The sequence below is a fragment of the Tenrec ecaudatus genome, chromosome 9 (assembly GCF_050624435.1).
Source record: "Tenrec ecaudatus isolate mTenEca1 chromosome 9, mTenEca1.hap1, whole genome shotgun sequence".
Taxonomy (NCBI): domain Eukaryota; kingdom Metazoa; phylum Chordata; class Mammalia; order Afrosoricida; family Tenrecidae; genus Tenrec; species Tenrec ecaudatus.
Window position 1 is genome coordinate 58,397,569 of NC_134538.1, and position 16,289 is coordinate 58,413,857.

A 16,289-nucleotide genomic window follows, 5' to 3' on the forward strand; every position below is an offset into this window, starting at 1 on the left:
AGCCTCTTACCACTTTACCCAATTTGAGACTCGGATTTCTTACACTTAAGCATTAAAGGACAAAACAATTCACGAATGTTGCTTTTCGTCAGCTGGTGCCTCCTTATAAGATATGTACAGCCTTGACCATCAAGTACAGAGTTCCCCTAGGAAACAGGGGAGGCATCTTGTAGGAAAGACCCTTTATGTAGGCTTGCATCAAGAACCCTTCCCTTTCAATGCCTTAGTCCTGCCCACAGAGCACACAGCTGGCCCTACCTTATCCATGGTTCCCACCCCTGAATATTCAACCAAGCACAGATGGGAAATTATTCAGGGAGAAGCCCCTAAACAGCGGTTAAGTGGTCAAAACTATTCTTCAAAGGCAAAGAGGGAATGCAAAATGTTACTAACAGATATTTCCATTGTGCTAGGTCTTCTGTGTAAACTCGGGATGATTTGAAGTATATAGGATGATGTGCGTAGGTAATACGAAAATACTGTGCCACTTTATGTCAGAGACTGGAGCATCACAGACTTTAGTATCTCTAGGAAGGGCCAGCCAAGCTGTACTTAATCTCATCCCCAGTGGATACCACAGGAGAGCTGTACGTGTTGCCATGGAAACGTACTGAGATAAAAAGAACTTTCCTACTTCGTTTTCTTTGCCTTACTGTTATTGCCACCACGAAGACCTAAGCTGACAAGATGCGGATTTACTTAAAGATGCAGGATTCCAATTTCCAAATGAGCCAATTTATGGAAACCAGAGCAGGGGGTTAGCTAATCCATGGTCTCCAACTGTGAAGGCATTTTACAAGATGGAGGAAACGCAAACCCCATTTTCAATCATCAGCATTTTGCCCTGTAGCTAGAAGCACATTCTCAGCTTTTCTGAGTTGCTCGATTTCCTTATCCATATTGACTTATAGTGATTATACACACATCACACACGAACACACACACGCGGTATACAATGGAGACTTCTACTCTTGCCGACTTGACATTATCATCTCTGTAGCATGGATGGCCCTGTGGCATCCTGGAATCACAACGCTCTTGACAATGCATTTCACAACCCAGCATCTAATTGCTTTTCTTCACTCCACCCTGTCTAGACACGGAACTTCCAGTTCCTCTCCTCCTCAGTCCTCACCACAACTATGTGCGGCTGACCGCTCACTCAACACTGCTATGAATTTACCTCTGTCCTTTAAATGCCCCGAGCATTTTAAGAAGCGCTTTGGCAGCGTATTTCTTTTAAAGAACTGCACATGTTATGTTGATTCCAGGTCCTAATCCTGTGGTCTTCTTGCCCTTACAAGCATTCTGACATCCACAGGAGGTCTTGAGCTGCAAGCTCTTTAAGGCAAGGAATAAACTGCATTCTTGACACGGTACTTAGCCAGCACCATACACACAAGAAAAGAGCTTACAGGAAAGCACATCATCCATTTTAAAACTGGGGGAATCACATTGACTTCAAAGTTCCTATATTCAGTAAACGAGATAATTTATATAAAACTCTCAAAATATGTCTGCCACATTAGAGGTCCCCAGGAAGTGTGGTCCACTTTTCTCCTAGCTCTTTTTCAAGACAACAAAATCTTATCACATATTTTTTTTAAGTAAAGAGCCATGTCTTTGTTCTCAGGCACCTCTGGGGAACTCAAACCTCCAAACTAAGGGTTCCGCATTTGACCCAGCCGGTGCTTTTTTACCCCCAAATCCTCTGTGTACAGCCCAGGAACAATTCTCTACACCACTCTGCCCTCAAGCAAACAGATTTTGTGGTCCACCAGAGCTTAGTCCACCAGACCCTCTTGCTCCCTGTGGCACAGAACAGGATCTCTCAACTTTCGAATCATGCGTGTAAAAGCGGAAGGGACAAGCTTATTCCCTTGTATTTATTATTATTCATGACTGCTTTAGGGAACATGTATCACTCGTGCCCTAAGTCCCTTCTTCCCCACTCCTGGGACACAAGGGGGCTTAGACAAGTCGGTGGAAAAATTACGTTATATGTTAATTCTATTTTCCACAAACTTTTTGAAGCCCCCTTCTATGTGAACAGAATTTACAAGACAATCTACAGAGTAATTTGGGGGAAAACACTGTTGAGAATTAGCTTTTCCTTAAAATACTGACTTAGATCAATATGAAATGAAATGGAAAACCAAGAGCTTAGTTCATATAGCTGAATAATCAAGCAACTTGGTCTGTGTCCCATTTTCCTACTTGTCTGGGATTCTTCCTCCTACAACATGACTCTCAAAGTTATTTGAGGGACGGACCATTGCTTTTTTCAAGAGGGGTTTGGTTTTCTGCTCCCTATCCAAACAGGTAAGTAAAAACTTAAAAAATGTATCTAGTCTTGTTCTTATAGGGAAGTAATGCCTTCTTCAAAGCTTGGCCCTAAAATCCACAAATTTGGACTATCACAATCTACCAGTTTGTCTTAGTAGCTTTTCTGCTCAAAATGAAGCTTAAGAAAACCCATAAAGCAAGCAACAAATCCTAAAGAGAAGCGCTGGGAACAAAAGAGCAACGTTACTAACATGGCTTTCCTACGTGAGGTATCATGGGACTCTGGTCTGACCAAAAGCTGACCTAAGCTGCCGTGGAAATCAGTTCTGAAGGCGCCCTGCCCAGGTCAGCATTATGCCCCATGTACTCAGAAGTCTACCGGTAGCTGAGCACACAATAAAAAGTGTGAACCATTTGATCACACCCGGCATATATCTTAGAGGAGGAAGTATGGAGAAAGAAGACTAACACTTCCAGGTTATGCACTTCTGCCCCAAACGAGACCCATGTCATCAGGGAAAGGACCCTTGGAGGGACAAGGGGCAAGAGTCCGGTAAGCTCGGCTGCGAAGGAAGTGCTGGCTGGTTTACATCGACCATGTGGTTCCACAGCAGGAAAGCCTGGCAATCTGCTTCCGTAAAGATGCTATTCTAGAAAACAGTATAGGGCAGTTCTATTGTCACATGGGCTTGCTGTGACCCAAAAGAACACACAGATCTGCCTTGGAAGAGGTCCAGCCAGAATGCTCTTTAGAGGCCAGGATGGCGAGACTTCGTTTCAAGTACTTTGGGCAGGTCATCAGGAGAGTCCAGTCCTTGGAGCAGGGCATCCTGCTTGGCAAAGCGGAGGGGCAGTGCAAAAGAGGAAGGTCCTCCACGAGATGGACCGACATAGTGGCTGCCACGATGGGCTCAAAGAGACCACCATTGTGCCCCTGGGTCAGGACCAGGTGCTGGTTTCCTTCTGTTGGACTAGGATCACTGTGAGTGGGAACAGAGTCACCCACACCGAACAGCAAACAGCAGCAGCAACACGAGTCATCTCTGACAGGTGGTTTTGCCAGAGATCTGCAATGTTATATTTTAAAAATAATTGATTGCCTTTGTTTGAAATCTTCTCATTTTTGTCAGGAATTCTTATTTTCCATGTATTTGAATTTTTTGGTAACCTTGGGATAGATGGTACTTTTGCCCCCAACACTGACATACGTTATTAATGTGTTCATTCAGGAAATAAGCCCAAACACATCTTTAGTTTACATAAAACAGCACATAGTCTCAGTGAGTTGAACTGCTTTCTTGTGTATCAGTGATATTCAAGTGGGATCAATCACAAAATCAACCCAAAGCAAATAGAGAATTAAATCACTTAGGACTGAATAATTTGCAAACAAAATATTTAGAGCCGATGGATGCAGAATACAGTAGCTGCTTCCTCTTTCAATTGTCACCGTTAGTTTTGTATCCTAGAAACGTATTCTGGCTACAGAACCTTGCTTGTCTGCCACCCATACATTTTTGACACACATTTTCAAAAGGTCCACTGTGATGTCACATGGTCAGCTTTCGATCCCCAAATTTATATCATTAGAAGAAAATATTTCCATAAAGCAAAATTTGTATTTCTGTAAATCTGTAAAGGCAATATTTTTCCAATTCTAAAATAGTAACATTTTCTAGTTTGTTACTGATTTTTTTAAACCGCATCAAAGAATGAATCCAGAATTTGAGACAAATTCTGTTACCTTTGTATTATTATTAGTAGTTTCAACACTAGCAGCAGTAGGTTAATGACTTGTACCTATTCAAGTATTCAATGGAAGAAGTGTCTTCTGATTCACTACATCTTAAAAAGGAAATTAACTTGGCACTGTCATTTTAAAATAGTTTCATTGGTATATAACTCCCGCATCAGACAATTCAATAGGTCAGTCATATTAAGAGGAGCTGTGAAAATTATAACCAAATCAGTTTGGGGACACATTCTCCTTTCTTTTACTCATTGTGGTTAGATCCTCATTTCTCCTCACTCTCCCGAGTGATAGAAACCCTCAGTCAACCCAGTGATTGCCGTCTCCAGATTCAGAGTTACCTATGCTGGGTTTCATATACAGAAAATCATACTAAACAAATACAAGAAACAAGCCCCCACTCAATAATTACAAAATAAAATGCAGAAAAAGTCAATCTAAAAGAAAGCAGAAAATATTAAAAACTGGAACACATTTGTGAATGGTCAAAAGGAAGCCCCCAAAGTACCATATTCCATTTTAATCTATCTACATCTGTCAGCATCAATTTTGCAATGTTCTCTGACTGAAGGCTAAGCTACTCACATCCTTGGACTATAGTTCAAGGGGATTCGCTGGGTCTTAATCCATGTGGGGAAACCTGAAAAGGGATTTGTGATTTGTACTGTCATCGATAGCCTTCTGAAAACAGGGTGCTGAAAATTTCAGCTCTGATGCGATTCCCTCCTTTGAATTTGGATCTCATTATTTACAATCCATGGATCACACACATTGGTGTGCTTCTTCCTGTGAACTTAGTTGATGGCTCACTTACACAGCTGCTTGTTTTAAGAGAAACCTTTAAGACCTCAGCTTCACCATCTGATTTCTTCCTGATAGCAGCCATCTCTTCAGTGATCTTGTTATGAAGGCGGGTATAGAGCAGATTTATGTCATAAGAATTAATTGTTCTTAGAATAAGGCTACAAATCCATTCATATGTCTATGGTTTATACATGTCTACAGTTCACTCTACAGACATCATCATTTCATTGAAGAGCCTTGTAAATCATTCCCATGGGGCATAATTTAAGTCTACTGATATCATTAATTTAGTCAATGGTATAGATCAGTGGTTGGTAAACAGTGGGCCATGGCTTTCCATATGTACATGTGGCTCTAAAGTAAAATAGAAAAAATTAAAGGATATCATTCAGGTAATGGTGATTTTTATTTGTCTGTAAACATTTATTTATGGCTCTTGAATATTTTTTAAATTGTTGAGAGGGAAGATTGGTGCTTCCATCTCCAAAGTGGGCTGACCCTGAGATAGAATTGAAAACACTGTTGAGAAAAGGAAATTATACATGAAATGTTGATTTGTACAGATTAAAAGTTTAAGTGACTAGGCACTATTTACATGAACAATGAGTGTTGCAGTGGGGCCAAAACATTCACGAACATTCATTTACAAAGGCAGAAATATACCTGCTAGACTAACACATCACAAAACAGGAGAACATTAAAATAGTAAATCTATAGGAGTCTGGGGCCACCATGCATTGGACACCCTCAAATAAGAGATCTGAACCGATGTCCAGAGATCACCAATTGCATAACCTTGGGAGAGCAGCCATGCCCTGCTTCTCACTCATCCAAGGGCAGTTCAGTATGAAATCCAAGGGAGGATTTCAGTTCCTTAATCTGCTACAGGTTGGGTTTGAGGTAAATCAAGTTCACTTAGTGCGATTTTCAAATCAAATCAAGGGAAAAAGAATTTAAGCCTGCTTAGACCTTGATTAGAACAGTTCTCATGGTACCGAAAGAGTTGAATATTACTTCTTTTAATAATAAGAAAATATATTTTAATTTAAGTACAGCAAAAAACGTCATTGTTGTTAGTTGCTGGCATGTCAGCTCTGATGTACGGAGACCCATTGCACCATAGAACTCACTATGGCCTGTTCAGGTGCCGTCTTTGGTATCCTCGGGGTGCTTGAATCCCTCGTGTATTTTCAGTGCCTTCCAACCTAGGAGGTGAATCTTTCAACATTACAGCCAACAACACTCTCTTGTGGTTCACAGGGTTCTCACTAGCTGATGTTCAGAAGATTTCTACTCCTTTCTCTCTTGTCCGTGTTAGTGTGGACGCTCTGTTGAAACCTGTCCTATATGGGTGACCCTGCTGGTATTTGAAATATTGGTGGTACAACTTCTAGCACCATGGCAACACACACGCCACCAAAGTATGACAAAGTGACAGACCAACCATCTGTCAACCAACAATCCTACCAGCCGAGATGACACTAATTTTGATTAGACATCTTTATTGATGACTCCAGAGTTTCTCTGACTTTAATCAAGAAAATAACTGTTCCCCAAGGTATTACTCAGCTAGTTTCAGTTATATTACGGGCCTAGGAGCTACTTAGAATCACTTCTCTCCCTAATGGTAAAATCAAACTGGAATTAAGTTTCCTCACATTTGTTTGTAGCCCTCTTCTCTCTATACTACGCAACCTCCCTTGAAAGGATTAGTTTTTTCAATGCTCTGTTAAATAATCAAATGGGAGAGCAGATTCAGTTTGAAACTCATTATCCACAACGCCTTTACTTCTAATACATGTGTCTGTCGGCAGGGATCCAGGGGAGGGCCACAGGATATAAACCAGATCAGGCAGATGGACATCCTGTTCTTTTCCGCACGCCCGGGGATCCTCTGGGTAGAGCAGCCCAGACTGTCAAAGCTCCTGGCATGCCCTTGCGAGAAAGGAGCGGGCACTGCCCCCCTTCCACAGCTGCCCGAGCCATCCTGCGCAAGGGGTCAGGCAGAGTTCCCTTCCAGGGCACATGCGCTCTGACTGCATTTTCCTTATCCCCAGAACACAGCCTTCCTGAGGGACACACCCATAGCTGGATCCCTGAGTCAAATATCCTGTCTCGTCAGGCACCCTGGGAATCCTGCAGCAGTTGAGAGGGAACGGCAAACCTAGAGGCATGTAGCACGCCAGCTTCATGAGAACTAATTACAATGGAGTCACGGAAGTGGAACGTATGAATCTAGTTTCTATTATGTGAGATTAATGGGAAGCAATCATTCTCTTGGCCAAGTCTGTGCATGCAAATGCCTGTGGGATGGCATTTTTAATCTTTCCAAGAAGAAATGTTGCAGAAGCTTTTTGGTCTGGATGGAGATTTCAGTTAACAAAATACGGTGTCTCAAAAACTCTCGAATGGTCATACGCAGCAGTGATTTGGGATTATTGCTCTTCTGGCAGGATCTTTTTGTAAAAAAGAGCAAACAAACCACTTTACAATTGACAGTATTTGATCATCTCTTAAGATAATGAAATAAAGAGAGCGAAGGTGAATTATAATACTATGTTGGAGACTTAGCATTATTGGGATTGATCATGACAACTTTCAAAAACTAGAAATTTCTGGAGAGCTTGCATATTAAAAGGAAATGTGTCCCTGTGTAAGTCAAAGCTTATAAGATGTGGTTCCTGTTCCCAAGAAAGGTTCTTCGGAATTCTCCTGCCGGTATCGCCAGATCCACAAAGTGCTAATCTATAAGTGGTCAACCATGCTGAGCGTTAGGGAGGCGTGGGTACAAGCCATGGTATGAAATTCCCTTTATAGTCAGTATGAAGGGGGAGAGAGACAAAAAGACATGAAAGTAGCAGGTACAATATTCAGCTTCAGATGGTAAACAATGATGCATAATGCAGATTCAAAACAACAGTAATTAGGTGAACAAAAAGAGGACCAGGAGGTAAGACATGAGGCTGATGGGGATGAAGCAGACCGAGAGGAACTGTGAGGTAACATGGAGGCCATGTGGGAAACACCCACAACATGTGTGTGCATCTACGTATAAACATGTGTTTTGCCTTCAAATCAGTTCTGACTAACAGAGAGCATGTGTGTGTCAGAGTACAGCTGTGCTCTATAGGATTTTCAGAGGGTGACTTTTTCCGAAGTAGATCAGCAGGCCTTTCTTCCCAGGTACCTGTGGGCAGTTTCAAATCTCCAGCTTTCCAAGTGCCAGCCAAGCATGGTAGGTATTTGCCCCATCCAGGAACAGCCTGCACACACACACACATTCACACAGACTTACTATTTAATGTTCTAATTTTATATAAACAATAAAATCTTGATTAAAAAAAAGCTTAAAATGGAGAGTTTTCCCTGTTACTCGCATATGTAAAATTTTCTATAACTGGTGATGTGGTGTCAGGTTCGGATATTTATTTGTACACTGTAGGTTGATATACCTTTTCAAGAGCAAATATTTTTTTACACGGTCCCACACTTCAGATAAAGGATTCCCTCCAAACCCAACTTTCATATTATGTGATTGACGATAGTTTAAATAACCTCATGAATTGGACCAGAAAAAGAAACCATATAACCAGGATTAAAAGTTATATTTGCTAGGTTTGAATGTTGATTGGAAACACCCTTCTAGCTAATAGAAACAAAACTAACATGAGGACCAATCTCTCTGCAGGTAACCTGATCACCTGTAATGTCTGCATCATATCGCAAAGGGGTCCTGAAGGGCTTCTCTGTAGCCCCAGGAAGTTGAGTCATTAGTTGCAGGAAATTAGGCTGATTAGAATTTTTCACAGGAAACACTTATCTCCCAGAAAAGTAGGTGGTTTGTTTTGTTTTTGTTTTAAGAAGCAGTAGTTCAATCACCTCTCTCTCTTTATTTCCGTAGACCAACTCCAAAGCATAGTTCAAAAATTTTCTCTGTTGTATTGGCTAAAATATTCTCTGAAGTATCATGCTCTAGAAGAGGGTGGTCATATAATTTATCTTCCCAAACAGGATTTGTGTAATGATGCAGGAAGCAATGCTTAGTTGGCAAGAGCACAAGGGCATCAAACACTGATACGGCTGTCTTGGTCAAGCAGAGGAGGAAGGTTTCTGTACCGTCTGAGCCAACAAGTGATGGGCACAGACAGCCAATCCAGAGATGAGTGGAGCGAGGGGATCTCAGACCCCAACCTGTCAAGGTCACTTCTGAGGTCACTGTAAAGCATTTTCTGTTTTCTTTGCAGTCAAGTCTAATTCTAGTCATTCTTTTTAGCTTCAACTCTTTTCTGTGTCCCATGCAGCTAAAAGCTTGTGGAAAACCATTCACTAACAGTTGTAGCAGTTACATCATCAGGGAACTTCTGGAAATTCAGGCCCGATGCAGAAGAGGACTGGAACACAGGGCACCGGGGCTGGTGTTCGATAGATCTTAGCTCAAAGCAAAGACGATCAGAGAAGGTATGTGCTTGTGTGTTTCTGGCTATGGAGAGACATTTGACTTGTGTGGGTCATAACCAAGCATGAGCAGAATCAGAATGGCCAAGTGCTTCATGTGCTCACACAGACCTGTCTATGGATCAAGAGGCAGTTGTTTCAACAGAGCAAGGGAATACTGAATTGGTTTAAAGTTTTAAAAAAGGTAGGTGTCAGCCGTCGAGCCTATTACCACCTTCTTAAATCTTTATGCTGAGCAGATAATTCAAGAAGGCGGACTATATGACGAAGAATGAGGGCTTGCCATTGGAGTAAAGTCTTTTTATAACCTTGAACCTGCAGATGACAAAACTTTGCTTGCTGAGAGTGAGGAGGACCTGAAGCACTTGTTGATGATCAAAGATTGCAGCCTTCAAGGTAGATTTCAACGCAATGTATAAAACAAAGTCTTTACAGCTAGATAGCTAATCTAATAACAAAGGGAGAAAAGTTTGACGTCGTTAAGGATTTCATCTTCCTTAGATTCACAGTCGATGTTTGTGGAAACAGAGTCAAGAGCTCACATAGCTCACTGTTTTGGGTCAATCTGCAGCGCAAGACCTCGCAAAGTGCTGAAAAGCAAGGACGGTACTTTGAGGGCTAAGGCCTGACCCCAGTCATAGTGTTTTCAATTGCTTCATATGCATGTGAAAGTTGGACATTGAATAAGAAAAACTTACAAAAAACGGATACATCTGAATATTAGTGCAGGCAAAGAATATTTAAAGTACCATGGACTGCCAGCAAAACAAGCAAATGGGAGGATGTGATCAGGGGAGCCAGTCCCTGGGGATGGACACCATGCTTGCTGAGGTGAAGGGTAGCCCCAGAGTGAAGAACCTTGAAAACACAGGTGAGCACAGCAGCTGCAACAGTGGGTTCAAACCATGCCAGCCATTTCTGAGGATGGCACGGGACCAGGAGATGTCAAGCTGTGGTGCATCACGTCGCCTAACAACGATCATTTCCCCACTTTGTGGTACGTTGACCATGTCCCCTCCATTCCGCCTTTAAGGTATTACTTCTTTTGAAAATTTAAAAAGAGAAGATGGACAAAGGGATTGCAGAGGAGTTATAAGTCCAGAGTTTAGCCAAGGGTAAGAACCTTAAGTTCATGGGAGAATAGGGTTATTCGGAAAGTTACAAGATGGGTCTTGGGGGAAGAGGGAGGGAGAGGAGGACAGAAAGAGAGGAAGAGGCATAGAGAGGGAGACAGATTAATTTTCCTTTCTGAAGACAGGTAATACAGAAGAGAAACCAGAGCTAAATGGGATCTCTTTGAATCTTTCCAGTGCAAGGTGAACAAAAGCACAGAGAGGAGAAAGAGGGGGCAACCACAGCAGTTAACCAATCTCAGGATAAGAGGATTCAATATAATCATTACAACCTATTAGAAACCTATTGATATATTTGCATATCCACGGAGAACTGTAATGCTCCTATCTTTTTTATGTGGATAACTGAGGTCCTGGTGTCCAAATAACCAGTCTCCTTAGCTTCCTTAAACCTGCAAACCAAGGATGAAAGCAGCGGGGGAGGACAGAAGTTTGTCCTGCCACTCAGAGAGGCCCTGAATCAGCTGCACGTCCCAGGGGAGGTCTCTGCTCCAGGATGATAAGCCAACAGGCCCCTGGTCTGTGCCCTGTACATAGCAAACTCTGTGACAACTTGCCAAGGAAAATTGCTCAAGCTCTTCTGCATCCTGGGTCTGGACAGCGTTCTCTTGCTCAGTACCCTGGGTCTTTGGGAGTAGGAGAGTCGTGGAGGGAACCAGGAGTGACCGGAAGAGGCAGCCGAGGGGAAAAGTAAGTCATTCTCTTCTTTTGTTCCTCACTCAGTCCGGTAGCACAACTTCAGCTGCATTTGGGCTATGGTTGGATGCAGTTCTTCTGCTAGTGGGAGCGCAGGGTGCAGTTTACTAGCTCGTAAGCAGAATTATGGGTGCTTCCAGTGTCTTCCTCTTATCTAGTTGGGGGACCTCTGACATTGCCTTGTCAGCCCTGTTTTTCTTTATCGTCTCTCGGAGACACAGGTGTTTCAGAGGCTCCGTCTAGTCTTTCTGTGAACACACCTACGGTTTTGTTCTGGCCTCTCTCCTGCTGGCCAAGGCGAAAGCACTCTGGCTTCCCCAACTCATTCCTGTGTTTTCTTAGCCCCTTGTCCTGGGAATGCTTCCAATGGGAAACACTTGTCCTTTCATAACCTTAGCTCTCAAGCATGTTTCTGGCCCACATCTGTTGAAGGTCCACTCCCCTGAGTGGCCAGCCAGTAACCAGGCCCACCAAGAGCCAAGCTCAAAAAGGCCAGGACAACACTGGGGGAGGGGAACAAGTGGCCTCTCCAAGGAAATGGTCTCAGGGGGTTCGGAGACACTCCTCCACCAGAGACTGTATGTCCAGTGGCTCTCATATCAAGATTCATTGTTCCTGTCAACCTCCAGGGAACATTTCCAAAACCCCATTCATTCATTTGCTGTGCGTAGGTGGGGGGACATATATGCCTAAATGTCTACATAAACATACACGTATGCAAATTCTGTTTTCGCTACACACACACACACACACACACACACACACACACACACACACACAACCCTCTCAGTCACTTTTAAATACTTGAGTCCATAATTCTGTTTCCAGTATTGAAACCTATCACAGCACCACCAGTTTGCTGTGGAGGGGACCCCTGTTCATGGCGACTCCCTGTGTCACCGAGAACAATTATGCTCCATAGAATTCAAGGGCGGATTGCGTTGGTCTTTTCACAAAGCACCTCTGTGCAGACGCGAACCACCAGCCGTTGGTTAGAAGCCAAGCACGTGAACTGTTTGCATGTCCAGGCGGCTGTATACACACTTCAACCTCGATTTGTGAACTTCTTTATTTTTAAGCGCTGAGATGAAGTTCATTGTCTCCCAGTCAGGGGTTCTGTAAATGCTGCTATTGAGGGTAAGGTGTCCTCCAGAGAGTGGCGTCGCCAGTCACATTGCATGTTCTGCCACTTGGCGTGGTCACCCCTATGTTTCCTGAGTAATGGAATACGAAAGGCTCTCTCTCTTTGCAAACAGGGGAACCTCTTAATGATCGCCAGAGAGGCTGCAACCTGCGAAGTTCTGAATACCAAGACGGTGAGAATTTCTTCCCCCAAAAGGCAAGCAGCAGCAGTTCCATGGTCCCTTCCCTACCTGTTGACACTGAAGCAGATTTGCTGAGGCTCCTGGCTTCTTCCCAAGTCACACTTTCTTCGAGAGTCACATGTTTCCTGTGCATAGCTTCACACCACCAGCAAAGTGTCTTTCCGACGTGAGCTACACTTGGTTCTATTTATGACAACTTTGGAAAATGGCTAGTACACTTGCGAACAAAGGCAGTTTTCGTGTTGCTTCTAGAGTGCGGGGCAGATAGATTCTTTCATAGAGACAACCCACTGCTAGAGCTATCCCGCTACTTTCCCTACAATTCCGAGGACCGCGTCAGACTCATCACTCACTTTAGACTTTCTCGTGGTTGCCGTTGAGTTGGTCCCTGCTCATGGTGACTCGAGGTGCCAGAGAGTTGAACTCCATAGAGTTTTCTTGGCTTTAAACTTCTTTATGGAAGAAGTTTTCCAGGCCCTTCTGCAGAGGTCAAGTTTGTCCTCAACCTTTGGACGAGCAGTCAACCACAAACCACCTGTCCTCCCCAAGCCCCTCCAGGTTTTCTCTGCTTCCATTAAAAACCTTGGATGGGAGCGGGGGAGGGAGCATTAAAATGGATTCTGATGGCATGACTCATCTTGGAGGTGATTTAACTATGGCAAGGGGAATGTTCTCCAAAAATTGATGTGGGGGTGATTGTACAACTCATCTTGACATTATTGAATTATTGAACTATTTAATTATATGGTATGTAAATTACTTGCTGATCAAACTTTAAAAAACCCACCTTGGCAGTTGGGCTACAGGGAGGCACTTGAATGCAGATGAATGGAGGTGATTACATACAAACAAACAGAACACGAAGTACTTATCCTTTCAAAAGAACCCACTGCAAACAGGAGAGAGGTGAACCACATCCTGCTGAGATGGGCAGGATAAAGAATAAACCAGAGGCAGCACCTTGGTAGCGTTTCTGCAGGACGGTTTTGCCCCTGGGACTGTCCTGGACAACGGAACTGCTCAGATGCTCTGAGTCAGCAAGCCTCTCTATCATTCTGGTAAATACTATGAATCAAGCGAATGTCCCAGGGAAGGAATGAGAGGTCCATTGTTAAGTGTCTCTCCCAATCATCCCACATGAAAAACAATCAGCATGAGTCAATTCCACCCCCCAAAACCTTCCTGATGGAGTCGTCCAGGAATACACTCCCTGTCCCCCAATGAACAGAACTAGAATCCATTTATCTTCCTAGAATTTAATTTGAGCTTATAAAAATATACCTCTCCCCCAAATGAATGTCTTAACCTGTCAGATATTTATGTGATAAAATATGTTATATAAACAAAGCACCTGAGTAAAATGGTCACATGCTTCCTTCTGTGTTTGGATTGTCTTCTGCACAGTTTACAGTTCTCAGGCTTTCTGGAAAAAGCTGTAAATGACAGGTAATGCTCCATCCTCTAGGACAGTGGTTTTCAACTAGTGGGTTGCGAAGCTTTTGGAGGTCGAATGACCCTTTCATGGGGGCCACCTGATTCATAACAGTAGCAAAATGACAGTTATGAGTAGCAACAAAAATAATGTTATGGTTGCGGGATCACCACTACCTGAGGAACTGTATGAAAGAGTCGCAGCACTAGGAAGGCTGAGAACCACTGCTCTAGTAGAAAGCAGACACTTTCGTAGGCCATCTTTTAGTCTGAAGGACAAGACAAAGGTGACAAAGGCCACTTGTAGCAAATGATTCTGCGAGATTTAATCATCCAGATGAAGGTCAGCTGCAGCCACCGACTTAAAGTTGAACACAGCCAAGATGTCCCACTACTCCGAAGGTGAACTTTCATTTCGACTAGGGAGCACCCCCTCTTTGGGAAGAGGGCTTTATTTTGCTTCAGGGAAAAGCCAAAGCCACCAGGGGCTGTGATCCATAAGCTTTCAATCTGGGAAATAGACCACCCGGCCTTGCTTCATTGTTTTCATTGGTAAGCTCCACTGAAACCTAGCTACCCTGGGCACAGCTTCCAGAATCAAAGTGACACTCAAGTCACCACAGTGTGACAAACTGAAAACCAGATTTTCTTCTCTGACAGGCAGAAACAACGTGGTTGGCAAGACAGAGGCAAACAGAAATAAAGGAATGCCTCAATGAACTGGATTGACACACTCGTTGTAGCAACGGACTAAACCATAGTCATGGCCACGAAGATGGCACAGGACAGAGCAGCGTTTCATTGCAGGCTATACAGAATCAAGAGCCAGAGTTCACTGGACAGCAATGAACATGAAATAATTTGTGATGTCAAGTTTTCACTCTAATATGATCATCTGGGTAAACTCCTTACACATGCTCAGTTGGCTCTTGGGGAGAATAGATGGCTCTTTCCTCATGAAAGGTTAAAGTCTAGTAGAGCCCCCATACATTAAATAGTAAGTAAATGCAGATATTTCGGTGTGTTGATCTTTCTAGCCAGCTCTTTCTTATATGGACTACTGTAACAGACTGTTCTCCCCTAGGTTGTTGGACATACTCAATCCTTTCCGATCCACATTCAAGGATTGCAGTTCAAGTCCTCTAGTTCTGCATGGCAGAAAGGCAAGGGCTATACACACTCCTCTGCCAGCTCTTATTCTGCCTAGTCCTCTGTCACCAACAATCCGAAAGGTCTCCCACTGAGTGGCATCAGGTCACTGCGCCCTGGATCCACGTGGGTTGATGTCTCTCATGCACTGCTATGGATCAGACTCAAATGCTCTTCTGAGCGATGCTAGAGGAAATGCTGATGTTGCGTGTGTCCTTCTCAGAGTGTTCCGAGGACGTTTACAAGTGCCTGGTAAAGAGATAGTTAACACAAAAATTGGAAAACCCTCAATACGATGGACTGACACAGAAACTGCAGCAATGGTCCTAAACTTAATGCCGATTAAGAGGGAGGCACGGGGCGGGAGCATTTGTATTTTTCCTGTTGCACATGGGAGCACTACGAGTCAAAGCTGACTCCATCGCATTTAATGGCAACAGCCATATGAATAAGAATGTAGAAAGAGATGCTAAAATAAATGTAATTTTTAAGAAAAGATGGGAGTTGAGGGGGAATGGATAGTCAACAGCCATGGGCACAGCAGCAAGAAAATATTCCAGAGTTGATTGTGGTGATGAATGCACAATCCTTCTTAACATGATTGGACTATGGAATCATATGCTGTGTAAATTTTATCTTAATAAAACAATTAAAATATAAATTCATTTTCAAGGATGTATTTCTACCAGTTCAGAGTACATCCTTAGTAAAACCTTACAAAGAGAAAAATAATAGACATCTACAAGTATTGTGGGTTGAATCTTGTACCAAAAAAGATCAGGTTACGTTCTAAGTCCTAGTACCTCTGAATGTGACCTTGCTTGGAAATACAGTCTTCGCAGGTGTAATCAGTTAACATGGACTCAGGCTGGAGTTAAGCTGTGTCCTGGCTTAATGTGGCTGGTATTCTTATAGAAAGAGAAGAGATACACAGGTAAAGACACACAGAGAGAAGAGAGCCATTTGAAAACATAGGCAGAGACTGGAGGGATGCATTTCTAAGTCAGGGATGCATTTCTGAGTCAGGAACCCCAAAAGCTTGAAAAGCCAAGAAACAATCCTCTCCTAGAACTTATGAACATTATGCTTCATCATTAAAACTTTTTGTTTATTTGTAACTTAATGGTTTATACTACTGGTAAATGTCTATCTTTAGTGTACAAAATAAAGTATTAAAATTGAACCAGAGGGAGGGCGAAAATGAGCAGCTGATATTAAGGGCTCAAGTGGAAGGCAAATGTTTTGAGAATGATGATGGCA

General features: G+C 43.0%; 1 protein-coding gene across 1 annotated transcript in view; it reads right to left on the reverse strand.

Annotated features, from left to right (window-relative positions):
- The window catches only part of COBL (cordon-bleu WH2 repeat protein), a 211,612-nt gene that overhangs the window by 135,508 nt on the left and 59,815 nt on the right, over positions 1 to 16,289 (reverse strand). The gene's annotated exons all lie outside the window — the stretch shown is intronic.